Source organism: Phocoena phocoena, chromosome 1 (assembly GCF_963924675.1).
Source record: "Phocoena phocoena chromosome 1, mPhoPho1.1, whole genome shotgun sequence".
In the NCBI taxonomy this organism is placed as follows: Eukaryota; Metazoa; Chordata; class Mammalia; order Artiodactyla; family Phocoenidae; genus Phocoena; species Phocoena phocoena.
The window spans coordinates 93,046,890-93,073,690 of record NC_089219.1 but is presented as its reverse complement, the minus strand read 5'-3'; positions in this window follow the sequence as shown (position 1 = coordinate 93,073,690).

Genomic DNA, 26,801 nt, shown 5'->3' with positions numbered 1-26,801 from the left:
CCATCAATATCATTAAGTAGGACCCTCTTAACTTTGCCAATTAATGACACCTGTTCTGAACCTAGTTATAAATATTCCTTTTTACTCAATGTTACTCAATCCTAATCGGAACATTGTGCTGCAGCTAAACCTAAAAACATAACAAACCATCTCTGTGGTGGCATTATTCCCCAGTTGTGGTATGGATTTATTTGGCTGACACTGGGATAGGACCACCTAAATATGAAGGTCCTTCTTTGCTGGGAGCAAACCAAACATATTAATACCAAAGATAATCAACCTAACAATAACTTGTAAATTAGGATCGATAGCACCTGAAAATTGTCAATATACCATAACTTTGAGGACCAGTAATTGATATGGAACTGACTGGTTAAGATGACCAGGGACATAATGGGTAGCTCCTAAAGGGACCCAGTGGATTTGTGGAACAAATTTATATCCTTGACTTCCCCAGGTTAGTTAGGAAGACACATGATTGGTTCCCTTTGGGCTCAAGGTCACCTACAGGTAGCCTTGGAAACAACCTCTGCCAATCTGTCTTTAATGTGAGCATGCTGGATTCAATCAGATTTCTAATGGTATGATCATTTGGCCATGATATTTGTTCCTTCCTTGGAATAGAAGATGTCATTACTCACACAGAGGTGTTAACAAAATTTACCCAGCAAGCTTAGAATGACAGTAATCAAGCCATTAGCTTGCTCAATTTGGAAGTCTCCATGATGATAAAATCAGTCATTCAGAATCACATGGTCTTGTTATTCTAACTGATTCCCAAGGGAGAACCTGTGTTATAATACATATTGAATGTTGTGTTTTTAAACCTGATTAGTCTTCTAATGTAATCCATCTTATGATGCATATGAAAAATCAATTTCCATTGTGAATGATCCTCTTCCCAGTTTAGGGGAAACACTAGGAAAATGGTTTGGTTTAGGAGGATCTTGGCTTAAATCTTTACTAATGACACTATTACTCCTATTGGCAATTTTGTTTACAGTTTGTGTAACTTACAAAGTGATTATTTCTTGTATTTTGCACTGTGTGTCACCTACTGCTATTAAGATAAAGATATCTAAACAACTTTAAACTATTGATCACATCTATAGTTCTCTATAAAATAGTAGACATGCACAATGCACATGCAAGGTAAAATTGGCATAAGTCCTACTGGACAATTTGGAAATGACTGTTAGTCCTTGACAGATATCTTACCAGTACAACCCCCCTAAAAGAAAATAAAGAACTAGGATATTGAAACCCAGCATTGAGAGACATGATGAATACAGGGCACATAAGCAACCACCCTGGCATCAAGGGACCAAATATTTAATCACCTACACATTCTATCAAAAGATTAATGATCAAAAGTGGGAACTGAAGGGGGCTTCCCTGGTGGCACAGTGGTTGGGAGTCCGCCTGCCGGTGCAGGGGACGTGGATTCGTGCCCCGGTCCAGGAGGATCCCATGTACTGTGGAACGGCTGGGCCCATGGGTCGTGGCCACTCAGCCTGCACGTCCGGAGCCTGTGCTCTGCAGCGGGAGGGGCCACAGCAGTGAGAGGCCCGCGTACCACACACACACACAAAAAAAGTGGGAACTGATGAAATAAAATTATTTTAAGGCAGAACAAGAAAAATTTAAACAGAAAATTTTCTCTGTAATTTGTGCCACCACCATCTCCCCTTTAATGTGCACTGTGCATCTGCATTATGCATTAACTAGATCCCCTAGGAAGACACAGGAATGCCTGCTAGACTGGAAAAAAATATAGGCTATTTTCTCTTGGAGCCAGCAAGGTAACTCTTTAGGAAGTAAGATTCTTTTCTTAATTCTGTAAGGGGTCACAATGACCAGCTACTCACTTGGTACATGCAGATCTGGACTATGTAAACCACCCATATGTTTCTTTGATCTAAATTAACCTCTGTCTCAAAAGTTTACATAACTGTGCTTTGACATCTAATAGGCAGACCAGTCCTCAGAGCTTTCTGAAAGACCATCTCCTAGGTTAAAATCCTCAGGTTGGCTCAAATAAAATTCTCTATTTCTTTCTTAGATTGACTATTAATTTTTTTCATCAACATGAAGTTACATAAATTCATTCTCTAGGGGAGTTTTATGATCCTGACCTTGACAGAAAGACCACTCATACTGGTATAGACAAATATCACAAATTTTCTTATCTACCATCTGTTCTCCATCTGTTCTCCTAAAAACCCTTTCATCTTTCCTAAGGAAATATATTTCTTATCCCCATAAAAGCCTTTTCTACCCCACTCACTTCCTCTACTAAGTTAGGTATATAAGCTTTTAACTTTAACCACTTAGTGAACTAGCTACTTCTTTTGTTGTCTCTCGTTTGCATACAAAATAAACCTTTTTCTCCTGTTAATCTGTTAGTTTAATCTTCAGGTACTGGAACTGAATCTATGAGAGAAAATTTTTTTCCTCCCCTACAGAGGGCCCCTCCAACTCACATTATAGTGGTTATGGGTAGAGAGTTATTATACAGTAAGTCCTCTACATATGAACCTTCAAGTTAAGAACTTTCAAAGATGCGAACATGAGTTCCATTGACATCAGGCATGAGTGAAATTGCAGTTTGCCCTCCATCTCCTATTGATGACGATCCTTCAGCTCTACCATCTCCCACCTGTTTTCCAGTCAGGAACTCTTCTTGCCTGTTCACTCGATGACAGCTCCTGTATGCCAGCTGTCATACTGTACTACTGTACTTGTCAAGGTACCGTACTGTAAGATTAAAAATGTTTTCTTTGTTTTTTGTATTTATTTTTATGTATTATTTATGTGAAAAGTATTATAAACCTATTACAGTACAGTACTATATAGCCAATTGTGTTAGTTGGGTACCTAGGCTAACTTTGTTGGACTTAACGAGCAAATTGGATTTACTAACACATTCTCCAAACAGAACTCGTTTATATGTAGGGGATTTACTGTATATCCAGAGACTCCTCATGTGAGAAAAAGTAATACAAGTAATAATGCACACTTTATAGTGTCAATGTGAAGATTAAATAAATTTTAACTGCTTAGAATTGTGACTGACAAGTAGCAACCACTGAATTATGATATCTATAATTTTAAAGTTCTTATGTCAAAAATTATATACATCATTAAATAATATTTTTATTTAATCAAATGACAAAATTGACATACGCTTTTGTAGCTGTGACTCTGAAAGCAAAAGTTGTCAGGAAAAAAAATTCTTTAAACTATAGCATGAAGGAGGCCATGCAGATTAGATACACATGGGATGAATAATCCCAACTTTCAAAAAAAAAGATAGTTACTAAACTTGTTTTAAGATTAATCTCCAGGAGTAATTAAAAATAGGAAGATGAGTAAATAATTTAAGCATTTTTGTACCTATAAATGGAAAACAAATTAAATTAACATTTTATGTTCTTTCCAAATTCATAGTCCCATAATTAAAAAAATATTTTAATGCAATGGCCTTCTAAGTATCTTTCCAGTGTGCTTTTAAGTGCAGAGCTAAGAAAATAACAGTACAGTTTTTCATAATATATCTGATTTTTATTTTTAAATATGATATAAGATCATGTTTAATCAGAAAAAAATTAGTTTCATATATACTTAACATTAGACATTTGGGAATAATTCTCAAAGGATATTATTAGCTCTTTTGCTTGTGCTTAAGATAGTAGCTATAGATTGCAAAAGCAATTTTAAATGATCATAAACATTAAAAATGTATGTTAAGTTTTCCAAAAGTAGTTCATCAATATGAGAAGTAATGCCTATGATAACTAGTACAATGGGACAAAATTTTAGTGATTCCATTCCTCCTTTACTGATTTGCCTTTGAAGAATTGGAAACAGAAATGCTTTTACTTTATACACTTCCCTTTCATTTTTCAGGGCTAAGTTAAAGGGTGCTTCATTTATTCAATTTTGTAACAAATACATTTAAGTACCCAAAAAGGGCTATGATTTGTACTAGAGGCTTTGAGGACTTCAGAGATGATTTAGACCCAGGAGCTGCCATAAAAGAAACTAGGCAGTTACTAGGCGGTAAGATAAGGTTCGTTGTAAAGCTTTTCTGCTTTTAGCTTGGTGAAGAGTGGCTAGACAGCCATTACTACAAAAATTACTTTTTTTCCACAAATAAAGACATCACCTATCTAGAGAGTATATACTATCATTTGCTTTTGTCATTTAAGAAGTGCTTGGCAGAGAGAGAATTTAATATAAAATTTTTACTAAAAGGCTATTGTGGTTTAATATCAAAGGCAATACTGAGATTTCATTGAAAGGAGAAGAAAGAACCTTAACCCTCCTTAGGGGCAGTCCAGATACATTATACTTTCTCATAGTTCATTCTTTCTTTGCCATGCCTTCCTCATTTACATTCTTAACCCACTGGGAGGGAAGAAGATGGAAACATTACTTTATTAATCCACAGTCAAATAACATTGTTGCTGCTGCATTAACTTATCTTTATCTTGTCAAACATCACTGTCATTTTTTAAGTCCTCCCAAAGATATTACAGCTTGCTCAAAGATTTTTATTTAGAAACACCACATTTACTTACTATTTACTGTTTATTTACTTATGTATTGATTTCTAGCCAATTAATTTATGTTAACATTTTTGATTAGTAGATAGTGCAAGATCCTGGATGGGGATGACATTCTTTGGGAAATTTACATGCATATCATTAAATATAAGATTTTTTAATGGCATTTATGTTTTATAGATTAGTACAAGAGTCTTGCCCTGCCAATAAAAATCTATTCTTTTTATTACAGTAATTCTAGTTGTCAAATTTATTACTATATCTACCTGGTATGTGAATCCACATTCTTAACATTCTCCTTTTATTGAACAGAATTTATGATCCCCTTCTACATTTGATGAAATAAAATAAACAATTTTCAACATGGTTCACCATCAAGGTAGGGTTATTATTTTGTGGATATGTGCATGGGAGGTTTAGCTTAAACTAACTTTTAAAGACTGTTACGAGAACAAGCAGTTTGGGGGCATGCTGCACCTAATTCAGGTACAAGATAGCATGTGGCAGCCCTCTATGAATTAACTCTTATGGTTGCTAAGCAGTAACATGGCACAATATACTATACTAAACTTATCTATAACTGTTGAAAAAGTTTTGGCCAATGCTTGATATTAAGTGGCATCACTCAGCTTTATTGGATTATTGTTTGGAATTATATACATTTCCTAGTGTGCTGCAGCAACATGAACAAACCGAACTTGAAATTTGCATACAGTGTGAGTCCATTATAATATCTGCAACAATTATGACTGAACTCTATGTTCAATCTTTCCTCTTGTCTCTCATAACAAAAACTTTGCAGTTGTCCAATGCAGTCATCTCTTTAGACAAATAAGTGAGTATATGAAAATAAGCCTATACCTACCTCACTTTACAAAGTACAAGTATTACTTGAAAGTTGGTGAGTGTGTATACACAAATGAATATCTTTTGCATTGGTAAGTTCTATATTCAAGTAAACCAAGGAAAATTCATGCTGTGAAATGGAGAACCGAGAACCATCATTGAAAGTGGAGAACTCTATAATTTAGCTAACCTGTTTTGAGTTTAAAAAATCACCAACATATCCAGTGACAGAAACAATATTTTTTCTTCTTGCTTTGTGAACTACCACTCATCTATTGCTAGGATAAGCATCCAATGAATTAACATGATTTAACAAGTATGTCCAGTACATTAAGTTGAATATAAAATCTGTGATATTATACTGGTTTACAATCAGATAAGAGGAAAAGATGCACACTTATGAAACACTGAACAAGCTAGTTCTGTATATACATAAAATAAACATATTTAGTATTACAAGTAATGCAGTAACTACAGAAATTAAGTGCGTAAACTTAAATTCTTTACTAATGTATTTATTCAACAAGTTATTTAAAAGTAACAGCAATTATAGAAATATCTCTCATGTTTCTGACATTCAATATATACTGCACTCCAGGATGAAGAATGACTCATCACTCTCCTTACAGGTCATCTAATTAGGCAGAAGGAAATTTATCTCTGATTAGTTTGTAGAGGACTTGTAATTCCAATGCATGAAAAATGCAATGCTTTATGGCCAATTGCTATTTAACAAGTGCTATTGCTCTCTTCTATTAACTTTCCAGGCCTAGATGCAATATTGCATATTTTACCTAATTTTTACACTTTGCAGTCTTGCTGCAAAATTAGGAATTCTAGTCACCAAATGAATATATAAAGATAATTAATAATTATGTAAATTTGGAAGATTGAGCTCTATATACTTCTCTTCTTCCTGAATGTTGTAACAGGGTAGGTAAACTAGTGGAACATAGGAACAGAAAGAAAATATATAAATATATTAAAGACTATTAGCCAAAATCAACAGGGAATTTTATGCTAGATAACAAAATGCTGAAGCAATTTCTATCAAAATTCCAGAGGGATAAACATTCCAGCTATCACAAACATTGGTAGCCCTTATTGGAGAAAGATAAAATCAATGTAATAGGAAAAGTTTATAACTGGCAGAATTATTGGAAGAGAAAAGTCATCATAATTTGTGAATGATATCACTATCTATGATAAAAACAATAACATAAAATTCCTAGAGTTATTGACGAATAGTTTAGATGATGATAAAAAATAAATATAGTAAAATAATCTCTTAATACATGCATAATAACCAGTTTCAAAAGGAAATGTAAAGTTATTCTATGGAAAATAGAGACAAAAGCTATAAAAGATATAGGCATATACATAATCAGAATGTAGAGATGTTGTGTGAGGCAAATCATAGTATTGTTAAACATGTAAAACACAACTTGACCAAATGGAAAGTGTAAAATATTTTCTATGAGAATGCTTAATATTGTAAAAATTTTAGTCATTTGAATAGTAACATAATTATAAAAATGTAAAAACTCATTTATCTAAGAAATTAATGTAAACAAATGAGGACATTTCTACTTTACGGAAAAGACATGTTAATTTAATAAACATCACTGACCCTTACATCTGAAAATAAATAAAATTAGACCCACCTAATATTTTGAGAAAAGTCAATATAAACCAAATCAAAAGAAATATGGAAAAATATTGCAACAAGATGGCACAGAGAGTTCATATTCCCAAGCAGTTTAGCTCCTACAAACCAAAAAGCAGAATACTCAAAAATACTATATTTTAACAAAATATATGAAAAAATCATTTACCAGTGAAGTCCAAAAATATATTATCTACTTCACTTATAATTAGGATTTCGAATTAAATTAACTGTGATATATTATTAATGACCATTAGATAGCAAAATATTTACAAAGAAAATTAATTTCTAACACTAAGTACAAGGCATACCACTCAAATACTCCAGGAGATTGGCCAATTACTTCAACATTTTTGGAGAGAAATCTGGTACTATTAAAATTGAAAATACATTTACTCTTTGACATTCCATTTTTAGGACCATACTGTTACACAGAAAGCACTGTATTTAAACATATTTATAAAAGTGTTGTTTTATTAGCAAAAACAGGAGATTTTAAAAAATATATAATGGTAAGAACACTTAACATGGTATATGCTATTAACAGATCTCTACAATATAGTTTTATTAACTATAGGCACTATGTTAAACAGAGGATCTCTAGAACTTACTCATCATGCATAACTGAAAAATTTATAGCCATTGAACAACTACTACCCATTTTCCCCTCCCTCCAGTCCCTGGCAACCACCACTCTGCTCTCTGCTTCTATGAGTTGGACTGTTTTAGATATCTTATATAAGGGGAATCAGGCAGTATCTACTCTTCTGTGACAGGCTTATTTCGCTTAGCATAATGTCCTCCATGTTCATCCATTTTGTTGCATATGGTGAGATTTCCTCTTTTTTTAAGGCTAATTAATATTCCATTGTATATATGTATCTTATTTTATTAATCCATTTATCTGACAATGGACAAGGTTGTTCCATACCTTGGTTATTGATAATAGTGCTACAATGAACATGAGAATGCAGATATCTCCTTGAGATCCTGATTGCAATTCTTTTGAATATATATATCCAGAAGTGGGATTGCTGGATCATATAACAGCTCTATATTTAAGTTTTTGAGAAACCGCCACACTGTTTTCCAAAGTATCTGTACTATTTTACACTCCCACCAACAGTGCGCAAGGGTTCCAATTTCTTCACATCCTTGTAAACACTACTCATCTTTGTTTTTTTTCATAACAGCTATCCTGATAGGTATCCTGTGATTTGATTTTCATTTCCTTGATTATTAGTGGCATCAGCAGCTTTTCATGTGTCTGTTCGCCGTTAGTACTTCTTCTTTGGAGAAATTTCTATTCAAGTTCTTAGCCCATTTGTAATCAGGATTTTAGGTTTTTTGCTAGTGAGTTAAAGGATTTTCTTGTATATTTTGGATATTAACCCCTTATCAGATACATGGTTTACAAATATTTTCTTCCATTTTATAGGTTGCCTTTTAATTTTATTACTTGTTTTCATTTGCTGTGCAAAAGCTTTTGGGTTTGATGCAGTCCCATTTGCTAATTTTTGTTTTTGAGGTCAGTCTGTGCTTTTTGGCGTCATATCCAGGAAATCATTGCCAAGACCAATGTCATGAAACATTTCCCCTATGTGTTCTTCCAGGAGTTTTACAGTTTCAGATCTTATATTTAATTCTTTCTTTCATTTTGAGTTGATTTTTGTGTATAATGTGAGACATTTCATTCTCTTTTTGTGGATATCCTGTTTTTCCAACACAAAACATTCCACTCAACAGCAGCAGAATATACATTCAAGGACACAGGGAATTTTATCCACAATAGATCACATATTAGGTCATGAAACAAGTTTTGACAAATTTAAGAATGAAATCATACCAAGTATCTTTTCTGACCACAATGGAGTGAAACTAGAAATCAACATCAGAAGGAAAACTGGAAATTCACAAATATGTGGAAATTAAACAACACACTGATCAACGATATTGTATCAAAGAAGAAATCAATAGGAAATTAGAAAATATCCTGAGGCAAACAAAAATGAAAACACAATATAACAAAACTTATGAGATATGGCAAAAGAAGTTACTAAGAGATAAGTTTATTACAGTAAATGCTGATGTTTAAAAAGAAGGAAGACCTTCAAACAACCTAATTTTACACTTCAAGGTACTAGGAAAAGAACAAACTAAGCCTATATTGTTTCTTTATGTGAAAGATTTGCATAAAGAGGTTACTGCTCCATACCCCAAATGGTATTTAAAATGTGTATGGATCTTTTTGTTTTATGCAGATGCATACTGCTAAATTGAGAATGTTATAAACATATATTGTTAGGCTGAATGTGTTAATGCCTTTAGAAAGTTAAAACTGTGATTTGTAGTCAAGTAAGAAATAGGATCAAGGATAGAGTACATGTGATGTTCTATAAACTTAATGATACTTCATGCAAGTTGCTGATATATTGGACAGTGCATATTTTTGAAGACCAGTAAAGATAAGGAACCTACTCTTGTTCTTATTATACACTATATATGTTTATGTATATATAGCAATAACATATACATAATACATATTATAACATATTACAAATATTTATATTTTAATTATATGAAAAATTATTCATTTGCTTAATTAAAATGTTAGTCTAAATATTATCATGAATTATTTATTAAAACCTATAACTACAAACAACTTCTACATTACTTTGCCATATTAACTGGATGATCTGGTTACGGCATTACAATATAAGAAGCTATTATATTAATAACCTCTCAATGGCATGGATCATGCACGTTATTTTCTTTTATATGTCTTAGAATTTATCAAAATGTTTTATACATAATGGTTGCCCATCCATCTCATTAATTAGTTAGCATAACTATTATGACGTTTGAGAAGTAGTAGTCTTTTCTCTAGCCATTATCTTTTGTGGTTTTTTTTGGTTGTTATTTTTTTTAAATGTGTATGAGGATATTCGTTTTATGGGGGCAACAACTGATCTCTAGTAATATTAGAAACTAAATATTTTGATTAACTTAAGAAAAGTATAAGGAACTTGGATGCTCTTTCAAGGTAAGTATAAAATACAGTCAAGTCCATTAAAGATACTGCACATAAAGAAATAAGTTTAGGAAAGGATAATGACAACTCTCTTCTACTTCTGCACTCAAAATAAGAAATGTTGGGCTTCCCTGGTGGCGCAGTGGTTGAGAGTCCGCCTGCCGATGCAGGGGACGCGGGTTCGTGCCTCGGTCCGGGAAGATCCCACATGTCGCGGAGCGGCTGGGCCCGTGAGCCATGGCCACTGAGCCTGTGCGTCCGGAGCCTGTGCTCTGCAACGGGAGAGGCCACAGCAGTGAGGGGCCCGCATACCGCAAAAAAAATTAAAAAAAAAAAAAAAAGAAATGTCCTAATAGGAGATTGAATTCAGATATGTGAAATAAACTTAGCTGATGGTTTTTCTGTAATTTAAAATGCTATTTAGTGGCCTTAGATGAAAAACAAACAAACCTGTGACCACACACTGAGGAATGGAAATGACACAGTCAGAAGTCCAATTAATGTGTCCTGGAACTATGAATTGGAACATAAACTTTAGATGATAAGAAGTGTTAAAAAATAAAATTCAACTGAGTAAATTTTAAAGATCCTACTGGCTTTATTCAACAATTCATGAATCAGACAGCATCCAATCTACAGATAGAAAGGAACTCCAAAGAACTATATAAAATGAAAGACTATTATAGGCAGAAGGGAGCAAAAACAAGATTACACTTGGCAAAAATAGTGGATTCGTTATTTAGGAGATGGCAGGGATCTATCAGGCAGATTTCCTAACTAATGCTGATCAGATGATTCCTGATGTATTTAAGATTCTGTTTCTGGGAGAGCTATAATTAAGTCTCTGATGACATGGAATTTAGCATAAGCAACAGCATTTTGGGCTTGTTGTCTTGTTTTTGTCAGCAGGAAACAACATGGGATTAACTGAATATCACTGTTGGGATTCTTATTAGCGCATATCTATGAGACAAATTTGACTAAAACTTTCTCTTGAACAAATGATCCCTAAGCAGAGATGGCATATTCTAGCCCTTGTTTTAGAGTCAACTACTTCTGAGAAATATCACTGCTTTGGGTTATTTATGACTTTTTTTGGACAGGGAATGTTGCCTACCATTCCAGTAAACAAGAATGTTGCCTGCCAATCCTGAGGGGAATTAAGGAGAGAGAAAAATGTGAAGCATTACGTTCTTTGGATACTGGCCCTAGATAATTAAGTTGCATATTTAAGGAATAACATTTCAATGAGCCCAGATTCTTCCATCTTCCTGTACAAAGAAAATCACTAAAATCATTAACTTGAGATGTCTGTTTTTTGTCATTAGCAGTAATCTTTTGGTGTTCAACTACGTAATTTTTTTCAGCAAAAAGCTCCTATATACCCTGGCTTCTCTCTTACCGCTTTGGAGCAGTTCCTCAGAGCTATCTGAGAGGCTATTTCCTGGACTATGGTCCTCAGTAAGGTCCAAATAAAATTTAATTCACAACTTTTAGGCTGTGTGTTTTTCTTCAACTAGTTTATATATAAAAAATTAATTTCATATTTAGATACTCATGAGTCTTTTTATTTTTTTTGTTTTACTTTTTTTTTGTTTTTTAACATCTTTATTGAGTATAATTGCTTTACAATGATGTGTCAGTTTCTGCTTTATAACAAAGTGAATCAGATATACATATACATATACATATGCCATCATATCTCTTCCCTCTTGCATCTCCCTCCCTCCCACCTTCCCTATCCCACCGCTCTAGGTGGTCACAAAGCACTGAGCTGATCTCCCTGTGCTATGAGGCTGCTTCCCACTAGCTATCTATTTTACATTTGGTAGTGTATATATGTCCATGCCACTCTCTCACTTTGTCCCAGCTTACCCTTCCCCCTCCCCATATCCTCAAGTCCATTCTCTAGTAGGCCTGCAACTTTATTCCCGTCTTGCCCCTAGGTTCTTCTGACAATTTTCTTTTTTTTTTTTTAGATTCCATATATATGTGTTAGCATATGGTATTTGTTTTTCTCTTTCTGACTTACTTCACTCTGTATGACAGTCTCTAGGTCCATCCACCTCACTACAAATAACTCAGTTTCGTTCATTTTTATGGCTGAGTAAGATTCCATTGTATATATGTGCCACATCTTCTTTATCCATTCATCTGTTGATGGACACTTAAGTTGCTTCCCTGTCCTGGCCATTGTAAATAGAGCTGCAATGAACATTTTGGTACATGACTCTTTTTGAATTATGGTTTTCTTAGGGTATATGCCCAGTACTGGGATTTCTGGGTCATATGGTAGTTCTATTAAATTTAATCTGTAGTAGATTTTTAAACCTCCACTACACCAATACCATACTTCCCTATTTATCATACACATATTGCTCTGGTTGTAGCATGACAAAGCATCCCCATGGAAAGTGAAAGGTGATCTACAGCCAGTGTTTCTATCAGTATTCCAGAAATAGATTTAATGAAAAAAGTAAAGGTTATACACATTGAGCGGTCAGTGCTTGGATAATTTTACTCATTCATGCCCTCATGAACAAATTTTCTTATAGGGTCTCAAATATAATATGAATACATAGCTGTTAGAATTCTTGGTAGGGTAGGGTCAACCATTTTTAAGCTCAGAGGAGCTGATTGCCTGACTAGGCCATTGTGTATATTTTGTAAGAACGATATCTAGTGTTGTACTTAATATTTTTCAAGTTTGACATAAAGTGATGTGGATTCTATCCTGAAGGCAATCATCTTCCAAACAATGTAGCAGTATGAACCAAAATACTGAAAATAACATTTCACACATCATTGATTCTTAATGTTTCTGAAGCTGTTTTTCAGTGTCCTGTGGCCACAGGTAAAAATAAAAAAATCATATCCTTTTCATAGTACTTTTCAACATCTTAACATCTCATGATTCAGAGCAAGCAACATTGGGTTATTTTTGTTTGTTGTTTTGTTTTGTTTTAAAGTCCATTCCACAGCTGTTAGACTTTGTCATTTGTGATTTGACAAACTCAATATATTATACAAAATATATTCAGCACTGGATCTTCCAGAGCTAAAAGTAAAATTATTTTATCAAACTATAAATATAAAAAGATTAGCTAGAGGATGTTCTCTGTTGTATTGTGTATTTTAGAAAAAAACATTTGAAATAATAAAAAAATCTTTGTGTAAATTTATTTTCTCAATGTCTTCAATATTTCATATACCCCTGTACTAAGTCTGTGCTCATATATTTGACTTACTTTTACCAATGGGACAGCAGCAAATTTCATGGAAGTACATGTCCAAGAAAGCAACTGTATGTTTCTACTATCACTCTTGATCCTCTTTCTCCTTGAACACTTGCTTGAGATCACTCTCTCGGATCTTTGTCACAACTATGAGAACAAGCTAGGTAGTCTTGAAGGACTAGAGATCACATGGAACAAAGCTTCATTTTTCTTCAGCTGAGTCTATTTTAGGTCAGCCAGTCCAGAGCCAACCAATCTGCCAGTCTGGTCACCACACATGTGCAAGCCTACCCAACGTGAGTCAATTCTGGCCCAAATCAGCAGAAACATCTGACTTACTTATAGATCTATGCAAAATAATAAACAGATATTTTTTAAGTCACTAACTTGTGGTGCATTTGTTATTCACCTAAAGCTAACTGATACAGATCCAAATCTAAATAACAATATACCAGAGTGTATCTCTACCATGGAATACTATGCAGCTATTAAATATGATGTACGTTTTTATATGTATATATGTTAATACATATACATAGGAATATATGTTAAAATAGAGTGAAAAGATACAAAGCAAGTTAGTATCAGTGTTATCTCTGGGTGGAGGAATTAAAAATGAAAATTACTATCTAAATGTTGTCTCACTAAGAACACATATCAAATGAATCATAACTGGGATACACATGACTTCTCTACCTCTGATTATGGAAATATCTCTGGTTTCAAATTTATGCTTTTGTTCAATTTGTCTGTGTAATATGTTGAAGAAGTAAAGGGTCATTCATATAATATAAACATTGGAACACACTTATACAGAAACTTATCTCATGCCAGCATTCCACTGTACTTTTAAGGTATTTGTTTGATTTAATACACTGTTTCTGAAACATTTCAAATTAAATGTAGGTTAAAAGGGATTGAGAATTTTAGCAGGTTACCTATACATAACACGCGTGCCCAAATTTCCCTCTCTAAAGGGTATAAAAACAGTACCTCCCTCATGTATTTCCTTTGAGGGACAAATTAGTAAAAATATGAAAGGTTCTTAGGACAGCACTAGAATACAGCGCTTACTTTAAATTAAATTTAGCTTTTTTATCACGTGACATTCAGTAATACAGTTAGGAGGGAATGATTTGTAAACCAATATCACAAATGACATTTTTTACCTGTGAACCTAGTGGGATAAGATCACTAAGAAAGCATATTTAGACTGATAACAGATAAGGGCAAAAGTTAGAACTCTGAAGGACATCCAAATGTAAAAGTATTGAAAAGACAGATGATTACTCCAGTAACTCCAGTTACTTTAGTTCTGAGATTAACCTGATCCTTATGATAGTAACAGCCAGTAAGTATGTGTCTGACCTAGTTATTTGCAAATACTAGTGATGCTGTGAATATATTTTAAAATCTCCTCATGCACATCCTTACACACACACACACACACACACACACACACGCACACACACACCTCCCCAACAGCATGAATCAAGATACTATAACCTTTGCCTATGGTTGCAATATGTGGAGATCAATGGGTCATTTGAGAGACCTCAGACTGGGAAAAAGTCAAGCTGTGTGACACAGATCCAGAGTTGTGGAGTAGATGTAGCAATTTCTGTGAAGCAGACAAGGAAGAGCAAATTAGAGAGGTTTTATGCATAAATAGAAGCTCCAGCTTTGGAATAAATTTTTTGTGCCAGGAAGTGGTATTTTTTCAACAGAGTACCTGATACTCCAAACTTGAGCACCATAGGAATAGTTAAAATAAATCCAATATGAATATATGTTAATAGTCATTTCATATCTCTGAAGAAAAAAAGAACAAAAGCCATTTTCTAAAGAAATACCTCTCTACCACTATAGCCAAATTGGTTTGCTTTTTTAAAACTGCTTAAATAAATAGGATAAAATCATACTGAAATATATCCATGAAATATTAATATGTCTAACACTGTAAAGACTATTTCTCAAGGACAGAATCTAATTACCTATCCTTATTTTTAGTGCATGTTTCTAAAGCGTCATGTTATAAGTACTGAATTCAGACAAAGTAGTACAAGAGGAGAACTTTCTGAGTATGAAAGACCAAAGGAAAAGAAGGATGAACCAATGACTGTGATGTGAACAATATGCATTCTGTATTAAATGTGGAACATAGGAACAGGGAATCACACATGTCAACGGTGATGTAGTGCCAAAGAAAAGATAATGTTAAGAATGGTGAAATTCCCAGGGGAAAATATATTACTGATAAAGGGAAGCAGAAACATTGAAAGCCTGTCTTAGGTAGCTAGTGTTTTTTTTGAAAAAAGGCATATACACACTTATACTCATGCATACACATATTCGGATAAATGTATATATATATATTCTCTTAGGCATTTCTGGGATTATGAGTAAAAAACAAGAGTGGTAACAAATCCAGAATGAAGGATGGAGTATGACTGTTTGCCTCTTTATGATAATGTTATGTAAATGGAAAGGAAGTTGGAGTTAGCTGGGTAACCAAAAGGGGATGAAAACAATGGCCTGTTTTCAGCAACATTTTATTCTGATAACTAGGACTAACATGCTGATGATAACAGTTTTACAGTGGTCTTTACTAATCAGAGCTGGATTAAAACTTCCTCAGATTGCTTAGCCAAGGGTTATATAAATGCATTGGGGTGAAAAATGAGAAATTAAAGCTCTTCTCAGGTATTATAGAGGTTAATATGAAGTGTGATGCCAATGGGCTGTTTCTGTAGAGAAAAAATATTTGAAAGCTGGGCTTCCCTGGTGGCGCAGTGGTTGAGAGTCCGCCTGCCGATGCTGGGGACACGGGTTCGTGCCCCGGTCTGGGAGGATCCCACATGCTGCAGAGCGGCTGGGCCCGTGAGCCACGGCCACTGAGCCTGTGCATCCGGAGCCTGCGCTCTGCAACGGGATAGGCCCCAACAGTGAGAGGCTCACGTACCGCAAAAAAAAAAAAATACTTGAAAGCATTTTCTGACATTATTTTATCAGATACGGTTGCTAGAAATTTTGCTTTGTTCATGTTCACAGCATGAAGTCAAGAAACATGGCAAATGACTGATTGTAATAAAGGTCTGTGTGTAGGAAATAACTGGGTTATGTTCATAAATTGTGAGAGAAAGCTTAAATGGGGAAGCCATATATTAATACATTGTTATTAATCTTTTTCCATTCCAAATATAAAACCACAGACATACATGCACACACATATACACATCATTCTTAAAAGAGATGCCATTATCAATATGAAGTTTTTTCTGATATTGTAGATAACACAATTACATTTGCAGGTAACATGGATTCAGAACTACAATTTATTTTCAATTTGAATAGGCTTTAAGTATATAGGCTTTATGTAGTTTTCACATCTACAGCAGTTAAGCGAAGGGGAAATAAACATCATAAACTTTTGCTTAGCTGTTGGTAGGTTTATAATCCGATTTTTTTCAGAGGTGTAGTAGCATGATATATGGACATCTCTTTTGGAAATTAGTTTATATGGGAAAGCAAAGTTGATTTTTTACAGATTAACAGCTGGATTCCAAAGTGCTGTCAATAAAAGATTTGAGAAGTATATGCAAATATTTTCTGCCAACTTCTATGGCTTTTATTTTCTTATTTCATCTTACAATCATAAATTTATTTCTGGTAGGATATAAAAACAATGCTAACTATATATATTTAGTTTATAATATAGTATATATATATATATATATATTTTTTTTTTTTTTTTTTTTTTTTCAGTACGCAGCCCTCTCACTGTTGTGGCCTCTCCCGTTGCGGAGCACAGGCTCAAGACACACAGGCTCAGCGGCCATGGCTCACAGGCCTAGCAGCTCCACAGCATGTGGGATCTTCCCGGACTGGGGCACGAACCCGTGTCCCCTGCATCGGCAGGCGGACTCTCAACCACTGCGCCACCAGGGAAGCCCTATAGTATATTTGTATTTATATTGAAATTCTGTCATAGTATTAATAATAATATGACTTTTTGTTAGGCTCCATTTTATTTGGTGTACTTCAAAAAAATACTTGTGTATATTCAGAAAACCAAAAACTGAGTTCTTCTTTTTTCTTGGTTTTTATTAACATTAGGTAATATAATCCATGTGACTTATTGTTTTATAGTCATTTAGAATTTTGAGTGTACAGTGTATTATAAGAGACTGAGGGCAATAAAATAAGATCCTAGCAGATTACACTCTAATTTCCAATGTTCACTTTACCTTGATTTCATTATCATAACCATCTAAAGCTTTCAATCTAATATTTCACATATACTGTGTGCTAACCAGGCATTGTGCTAAACATGCTTTATATAACTTATAACAGTCAACTCTTACAACATGACTATGAACTTTGAGGAACTTAGCATTCTCATGCAAGATGACATGGTTTATGACCAAACTAGAATTAATAAATCTGGGCTTACTCCCAAGGGCCAGCTTTCTTACCAACATGTATTATCATTACATGCTAGGTAGGGATGTTAGTAAAGATAAATGTTAGTAAGGATAAATGTGTAAATGTATAATTTTATGAGCATTGCCTATAAACAGGGTCTACATACAGCAAGCTTTTCTTAATATGATATTTTAAAGTTATTGTCCATGTAGATGACATGTCAGTATAATACAGTGACTACATATATCAATACACTATTTTTGAAGACAGACAGCTATTCCTGGCTATGTCTTTGGCTTTGCTACATACTAGCTAGTAAATTAATGGGTTATTGTATTAGTTCCAAGAGATGCACATGTGTTCAGATACACAGATGGAAATGTCAGCATACACGGTTCCTCTATTCCCCTTTTCTAAAAGGCTTTCAACTAGCACAGCTCTAGTCTGTTTAGCTGGCATTGTCTTCTAATCCCTACTGCTTATGTCTCACTTAATTGAACTCTTGAATTACGTAATGAAGTTCTCAGCATATACTACTATTAGAGTCACTATGGCGAAAACCTTTACTCACTTTTCAGAACATATTTCTCAACATATTCTTACTAGTCAGTCCCCCAATTTCAACCTCTCTCAAAGTTTTCCCAAGATTCATCTTGGATGTTACAGGAAGGTTGTGGGGAAGGTAGTGGAAAGAGTGAACAATAACATTTTCATGAATACTGAAGATATGACAGAACACATGTAGTATATTCTCATTTTAGTTTCAAACATTTTATAGTTTTTGTCTCATTTGACATTACGTTGACCAACACTGTTCATTGGCCTCCCCTAGATTTGCTCTGCCAAACTTTGTTGGGGTCATTTCACCTGAGTTCAGCCAATGGATGAATTTGATTCTTAAGGTAAGCTATGTTTTCTGACTTACCTCTATTAGTAATAAAGGAGACATTTTTGCTTCCTTATTTAATCTGTTTTATTTCTCAAATATTTAGAACTAGAATTAGGAATAAGGGAAGATACTTTTTGAGGAGTCCTAAGATCTCAAAATGCATCATATAAAATAATTTGAAGGTAAGAATAGCTAGTTAAGATTTTGAAGCTAATTTAAAAAATAAAGAATGAATGGAGACAGTTAAGTCTTAAACTGTTTAAAAGACTGTCATATGGCAAAACTGAACTGACTTGAATTTTTAAGAGAGGGCAGGACTAAGACTAGTGAAAATTTTTATGACTGTTATGTCCACACAATGTAAGGCTGAATTTAAATTCTAACTATGGAGCTTCACTGTAATATGTCTTGCTCTAGCAAGGGAGATAGGGCTTGGATTATTTAGACAGAGGATTTCTGACCAATTACTAGGTATTTGGTGGAGTTCAAATGAATGTGGTTCAGAGAGGACAGATCATAAAAAGAGATGCATAAACAATAATGTCTTATCTACTGATCCATTTGTCCAAAAAACATAAAAAGTAAAACATGGAAGTTGTTCTGCCACTAGACCAAAAGACCCTTATTTGTAGGAACCATATCATATCCACCTCTATGTTTTCAACACTGCAAAAGCATCAAGAAAATACTTTAAAAACATTTGCTGAACTCAACTGCACTTAAATTTATAAAATTAGCAGTTTGTATTGTATTTGTGAAAGAAGATGGATCTAGAAAGCTTTATTCAACCAAAATTCAGGAATTCAGTCCTTACACAATGGTTTTTCAACTATAAGTTTCCCAAATGAACATCTTCCTGGATAACGAATTAACTTTGATTAACTAAAGAAGGAAGAAAATTTAGTTTTAAAAGCAAATAATATGTGGTTTCTATGATAAAAATTCACAGAAATCATAAGCATATACAAAGGTTTTAAACTAAATATTGCAAAATATGTTTCAAATAATTAGAAACATTTAAAATATATAAGTTGCAATATTTGTTTCCTATAACAGGGATGTTCAGTGTACAGTAAAAATACCTTAAGTATTTAAAGAAGTATTCATTCACATAATAAAATATTTAAATTATATTTATATTTTATTTATATCATAATTTAAAATTTTGATTTTATATACAGCTATCCTATAATATATATAATATTTCAGTACAGAATTTTATGCATGAATTTATAAATACAATTACTGGGATTTTTTTAGATCATATTATTTATTTAACAGAGCCCACATGAAATAACACTGGTCTAGGGATTATGTACATAAATGTAGTTAAGAAAACTCCATTTCTTCCCTTTGAAATGGAACAGCAATTTTTGATATGCATGGATTCTAACAGCAGATCTATGAATGGAATTGAATGTTTCTAGGCAGTTTCTGAGATTATATGAAAAATTCTCTTTATATATATATTTTAAATTAATTTTTTGAAGAGAGTAACCATTGCGTTAGTCTAATTCTAAAAACATAATCAATAAGTAAATAGTTTGTGACTAAAAAACATTAGTTAACACCTTACAGAGTACCATTGTTCAGTCATGGCATTTGGGTATCAATCTAGTGCTTCTGTTGCAGAATTAGATAATAATACCTAGTGACAGTGCTACCTGTTGCAGAGCGAGCTGTTCAAAATACCTCTCTGGGTTTGAGAATGGACTGGAAAACGTACAATTAACAATCATATTGTAGTAGTTATTTGGGTATATACTTAATACATAAAGAGAATTAAAGAAAATACGCCAGGGACTAAAATTTTAACTTCTAAGATAGTCTCTAATAGTCTAATCTTCAGTGACTTCAGTGAGTTTTTGAATATTTTTATGTTGACTAACCAATCCCATCTTAGTGGACTGAACACCATTACAACAGAATAGAACCATTGTCAACCACAGTGTTGGAAACTAAGTTCAGAGAAATTTGCTGTTATAAGCTTTGATTTCTTTATATGTTGAGTTTCCCCAAGTTTTTCTCAAATATAAAATTCATAGGCAAGGAGACATTAATAGCCTGGCTCCAGTTCCTCTTCAGTTTTAGTGACCACTTTTTAAAATTTTCACAAGCTATGTGGGACTCTCATTTCAATATGTGCATTTCTATACTTAATCTCTGATTGTTTTTTCTTCCTTCTCACTCTCAGGCTAAAGATATATATATACAATAATAATGCAATCTTCAAATCCCTCTCACTTAAGAGTTATGTCTAAAGTAGCAAATGTTTTCTTTTAAACATAACCTTTTTTATACACTTTCTCGATGTACTCTTCCTAAATGCTTTTGAATACTGCCAACAGTCAAATCTTTATCATTCTATTATAATATTTTATTACACTTTGTAGAATGGCCACAATAATACTTATTTAGTTGTAAGCACATATATGGGTATTAATAAAATTTTAAAACCTCTTATTTATAATAAAAATACTTTTGACTGCCCTACGTACTATTAAAAATTCCTCTTGATTCAGTACAAACAACAATGACACGTGGAAAATGTTAAAGAGATATTTGGTAATTTACTGAAGGCATCTTTAGCAGGACCCGTTTTATATCACTGATCATTTTTAAATAACTACTATGCACAAGACATTGCAACAGATAGCCATACAAAAATTAGTACTGCACAGACAAGGTTTTAAAAGATTTTATACCTTGTTAAATCTCATTTCTTACACTTAATCATCTCAAGAGAAAAGTAGAATTTGTTATTCTATTATTAATACAATGCTTTTAATATATTTTGCATATCCCATATTTTTTCAGTATTCTGACATTTATTTACTTATTAGATATTTTAAATTATGCCCTTTGTTTTAAAGCCTTAGAGCACAAGCTGGATAAAACTTTCATTAAATATTTAAATAAGGAGAAAAAACAATCAAACAGCAAAATAATAACCAAACAAAAAACCTCTCAGCATAAAACCAGAGATCTCACTTATTAAAACAGACTCCTTATTTAGTAGAAAAGAATAGTGTGTGGTTTCTTTAACATTATGTATTATTACTTGTAAAATTCAGTACAATGAAATCTGAATTTCATACAGGGGACACTGTCTTCAATAATTAAAGTAGATCAGTTTGCCAATCTTGGCTTACCCCTTACCCAACTTGTTAAATAATTTAGGCATTTTATTAACAAAAGATGATTTATAGTTAGCTAATTTGTATGATTCATTCTAATATGATGAAAACTTGTTGAGTAATAAACCCTTTAAGATAGAGTTTTACATGTATACAGTAAATTACTTTTACTAGTATTATTAGTTGGTATACTTACCATAAGAAAGACTGTGTACTAAGACAAATGAGTGAAAGAGGAAAAGTGTACAACACTGTAAAAGCATGATTCTGCTCAAATGCCATTCTGACTAACATGGACAATTACTATGTTAGAAAAGAATCACATTTTTCCCTAAAGACTTTTGAATTTTCTTGTGAACATTTAGAATACAGGCTGGCATATAGCAGATCTTCAATAAATGTTGACCCCTTTGCACTGATTCAGGAAGGTATTTCCTGAAAGTCTTTTTTCTTTTTTTTTGCAGTACATGGGCCTCTCACTGTTGTGGCCTCTCCCGTTGTGGAGCAAAGGCTCTGGACGCACAGGCCCAGCGGCCATGGCTCACAGGCCTAGCCGCTCCGCGGCATGTGAGATCTTCCCGGACCGGGGCACGAACCCGTGTCCCCAGCATCGTCAGGCGGACTCTCAACCACTGCGCCACCAGGGAAGCCCCTTTTTAAAATATTTATTTATTTATTTATTTTTGGCTGTGTTGGGTTTTTGTTGCTGTGCACAGGCTTTCTCTAGTTGTGGCAAGTGGGGGCTACTCTGCACTGTGGTGCGTGGGCTTCTCACTGCGGTGACTTCTCTTGTGGAGCATGGGCTTTAGGCATAAGTGCTTCAGTAGATGCAGCATGCGAGCTCAGTAGTTGTAGCTTGCAGGCTCTAGAGCTCAGGCTCATTAGTTGTGGTGAAGGACTTAGTTGCTCCACAGCATGTGGGATCTTCCTGGACCAGGGCTCAAATCCATGTCCCCTGCACTGGCAGGCGGATCCTTAACCACCACTACCACCACCACCAAAGTCCCCCTAAAAGTCTTTTTATTTTAATAGTTTATGCACCACCATTGTCTCACTTGATATCTTTATATCTAAGGCCTTTTTATAGATAAGCATAGGAACTGTGTTTAGTATTAGAATTAAGATTTTGCTTAATATTATTTTATAACAAATAAACTACCTTTAATTATTTCTCCTGAGGTAAAAGTAAGGTATTTGATAAGTGATATTGGATGATTTTGCTTTTGATTTTAACTGAGGAGTACACCACAGTAGCTCCAAATATATAGATTATTTCTGAAAAATTTAAACAGTACTGTTTCTGAAACTGATAAATGTTTGGCCATTCATCCTCTGATAAAAGATCTTTTGGTTTGAACATATGAGAGCCATATTCGTAGTCAAACCAACTTAGAGATCATATGCACTGTGTAGTCTAGGAAGGATTCCTCACTTTGTCAGCAACATTTTGGGACCCAATATTATGGTCAAGTGATCTGATTTGATTTGGAAATTTCTTATGGTTTGGGTTCAAGCAAAAATTAATGTTGCATTATATAGTATTTTCATTTTTATTCCTTTTATAATTCCTTTGGCTGTTGAAACAAGGAACCCTAGACTGTGGTTTGAAAATTGTAAGCTATGTTCCCTTAGCTTCCTATTTCCAGTGAACAAAATAGAGTGTAATTTGTTGCAACTGTAATTAAAATAAATTTCATTTTGCTGTAAAGGTTGTACAATTTTATTTCTTTCAGAAAAGTTTTATAATAAACATATATATTTCCCATTCATCTCTATCACATTTTAAACTTATAAAGTATTGCCAAACAAAAAGGAATCATGGAAAAAATCACTGTTTAATTTCACTTTATGTTCTGAGCTGAAAAACACTATTCTTTAACTTTACAATACAACTTAGGCTATATTTCAAAACAATTTCTCCCAACACAAATCAGAATCCTTTGTGATAGATGCAAAAGAAGATAGCTTCCTTTCAAAGTAGAAGATACTGAAGTTTTTTCAATAAAGTTCATTTTTTAATGACTATTCTATGGGAAAAAGGAAGAAATTGAATACAACAGGCCAACTGATTGCTTCTTCTTGGGTAAGGATGACCAACTTCCAAGTTTTAGTTCTATTTTGCATAGATATGATATTAATACTTATTTTAAATATATTTTAATATTTATTAAATCTTCTGATTATTCAAGCACTATTTTATTCACCTAGAAGTACAATTCTTATTTATCTTCAAGAAGCTTGTATTCTAAATTTTCACATGATAATCCCAATATTTATAGTGAAAGGGCTATGGAGAACTTCTCTGCTGTCCCTGCTGCCTCTATTTTCCCTGCATGTCTTTATTCCTCCCTGCTTCAAACTGACCAGTGAAGGGAAGGGGGAGACGATCATCTTTTAGATGGGTAGTTCCCTTCATTGTTTGATTTCCTCTCAAAGATAGACAAGAGCATAATATCTTTAACCAGTAATGAATTACCTTCTCTCTTTGATGACACATTTATGGGTCTCTTAGCCTAGACCAGATTCCACCTCTAAGAGTCCCTTATCATCTACTCACCAGGAAGCTAGGAAAGCAGACATGGTAAAGACACATAATCTGGAAATCTTTGAAAACTTGAACAAAGGACTGCCACATATGAAGGCAGCAGGATGGGGAGAAGATACACTAGTTTCTTCAAAGAGGGCAAACAAATGAGGTAAGGTGTTCAACTGACAAACATCAATGCAGGAAAGGGAACCACATTACTATATAGTTTATATTTCTCTTCTCTCAGTGTAAGGAAGATCAGCTCTTCCTACTCGGATCACCAGTGAAGCTAATGCCACTGAGAAGCTAGCCAGGCCTCTGGGGTATAAGCCACATGCCTTTCTCACAAACTGACATTACTTTTTTAAAGGTTTCTTTTCCCTGTGCCCCAGAAATCTGCAAAAGTACTCTGCAACATGCTTTCAGCTTACTGCCCCATAAATGGGGGTATACACTGGTTACTGCATGAAATTCTGCAACCAGAGGCTTTGCATTTGATGGAGCAAGCACACTGGGGTCTGGAAGATCACCACATCAAAGAGTATGGTAGCCAAGGGAAGCTGACTTTCCACCACCTCGCACAACTATTGAAGAACTGAGGGACTTAGAGATTCATCAGGAGGGATTGCTAAAGGTGGTATCTGAAGCCTCTCCACTAAAGATGAGCTGGAAGGAATTGCAGCCATGTACCCAGAAGACAGGTGAGTTCCCCATTGATTTCCATCAGCAGACTGTTGAAACTTTCTCAGAATTCATTGGCAGGGATACGGGGACAGATCAAATCTACACTCTAGTCCTTAGCAACTTTTGTCTGGATCTATCACCAACTCTCTAAACTCAAGTTAAGAAAAAGGTGGTAGGATGGCAAGAACAGACTGTTACTCAAATTTTAATAGCAGCTATACTGTTTAGGGACAATCTAGAGAAAAAAACAAAAAAGAAAAGAAATTAAAGAGTGCAATGTTGGCTTCTTAGTTAAAACTCATTACTAATGGGAATAATTCTTATTCTGGCCAACCTATAAAAGGAAGAAAGGAGACTGTATGTCCTTATTGCAAAAAGCCAGCACATTGGAAAAGGGGTTATAGAAAGAGACTCTGGGGGATGCAGGAACTGCAAGAACAGGAAAATCAGGAAAGCCCAGAAAGTCAGAGAATGACAGTGTCTTAAAATGGACAGATTTAGGGAACCTTGGAGGTGGGAACTGGTGATATTGGTGCTACTTATTCTGGAATTTCCTCAGAAATTTCTCTTTCCATTTGGTGATGGATCAATACAAGCTGCTGGTATTTCAGGTCAGCCTTCTACTTCTCCCTTCTCCCCTGCTTTTACCATACAGCTAGGTCTTCTTGCTGAGAAACATCTGTTCTTACTTTCTCTTGATCTTCCTGTAAATCTAATTGGAGACAGACTTACTACATAACTTAAAGGCTACTATATCCTATACTTTGGAGAGAAAGCCTGTGGGGCTCCTTGGGAAAAAGGCATTTGCATTAATTAACTATGTACCTTCTGAAAGTAAAAGGTTATGACAGAAAGTGGCAATCTCATACCATCCTGGAAAAGTACCCCAAGTTACACTGCTTTGTGGTATGACAGAGTGGCACTAACACCTTGCTTGAAAAGCACTCTGATCTGAACAAATCAATGCATCACTTTGGGTCCCAGTGAATGATGAGACTCATTTAATTTGAGATATACAACAATAAAAATAGTTTACCAAAAGAATAATCCATGGTCATATGTAAAATAATATCCTTTTTCAATATCTCAGTTAAAAGAAATAAAATTATAATACAGGAATAAAAAATAAAGAAAAATTTAAATAGGAAACTCATCTATAATGCTGTATTTCCAATAAAAGAGTAAGGTAAATTTGATAAAGATGATTAACCACTATACAGAATTGTACAAAATCTTACCATTAATCTGTGTAGTTCCCAACTCTGCAACCTCACTACTGACTTGGGTAACACTGTCTGCAAAGTATTTCTCTGTAATTTATCAATGTTCTGATTTTTCTCTCTCTCTTTCTTTCTGTTCTTCTAGAGGAAGGATCTATACTATAGTTTACTTTTACTTATGACAGAGTCCAGTATTATGTCAAAGTATTCCTCAAGGGTTTCAGGACTTTCCTACATGTTTTTCTAGTTACTTACAGGAGAACTCAGAGAAATTTGTCCCACCAAGGGGATCTATAAGTGTTCAAAATGTAGATGACTTGCCGGTGTCCTCAGAAACTTGAGAGCATTGCAAAATTGATATTTTGGCTTTGTTACAGTTCTTTGCTTCACAGGATATAAGGCCTCACCAAACACATTGCAATATTGCTCAACTGAAGTCTGATATTTACAGCATCTATTGTCAGTTGTAGGCCACAGAGTTTTACAATCTACAAGTCAGCTCACTGTGCAGATAACGTACTACCAAAAAAACCCCAAACAAACAAACAGAAAACAAAACTTTAAAAGTTAAA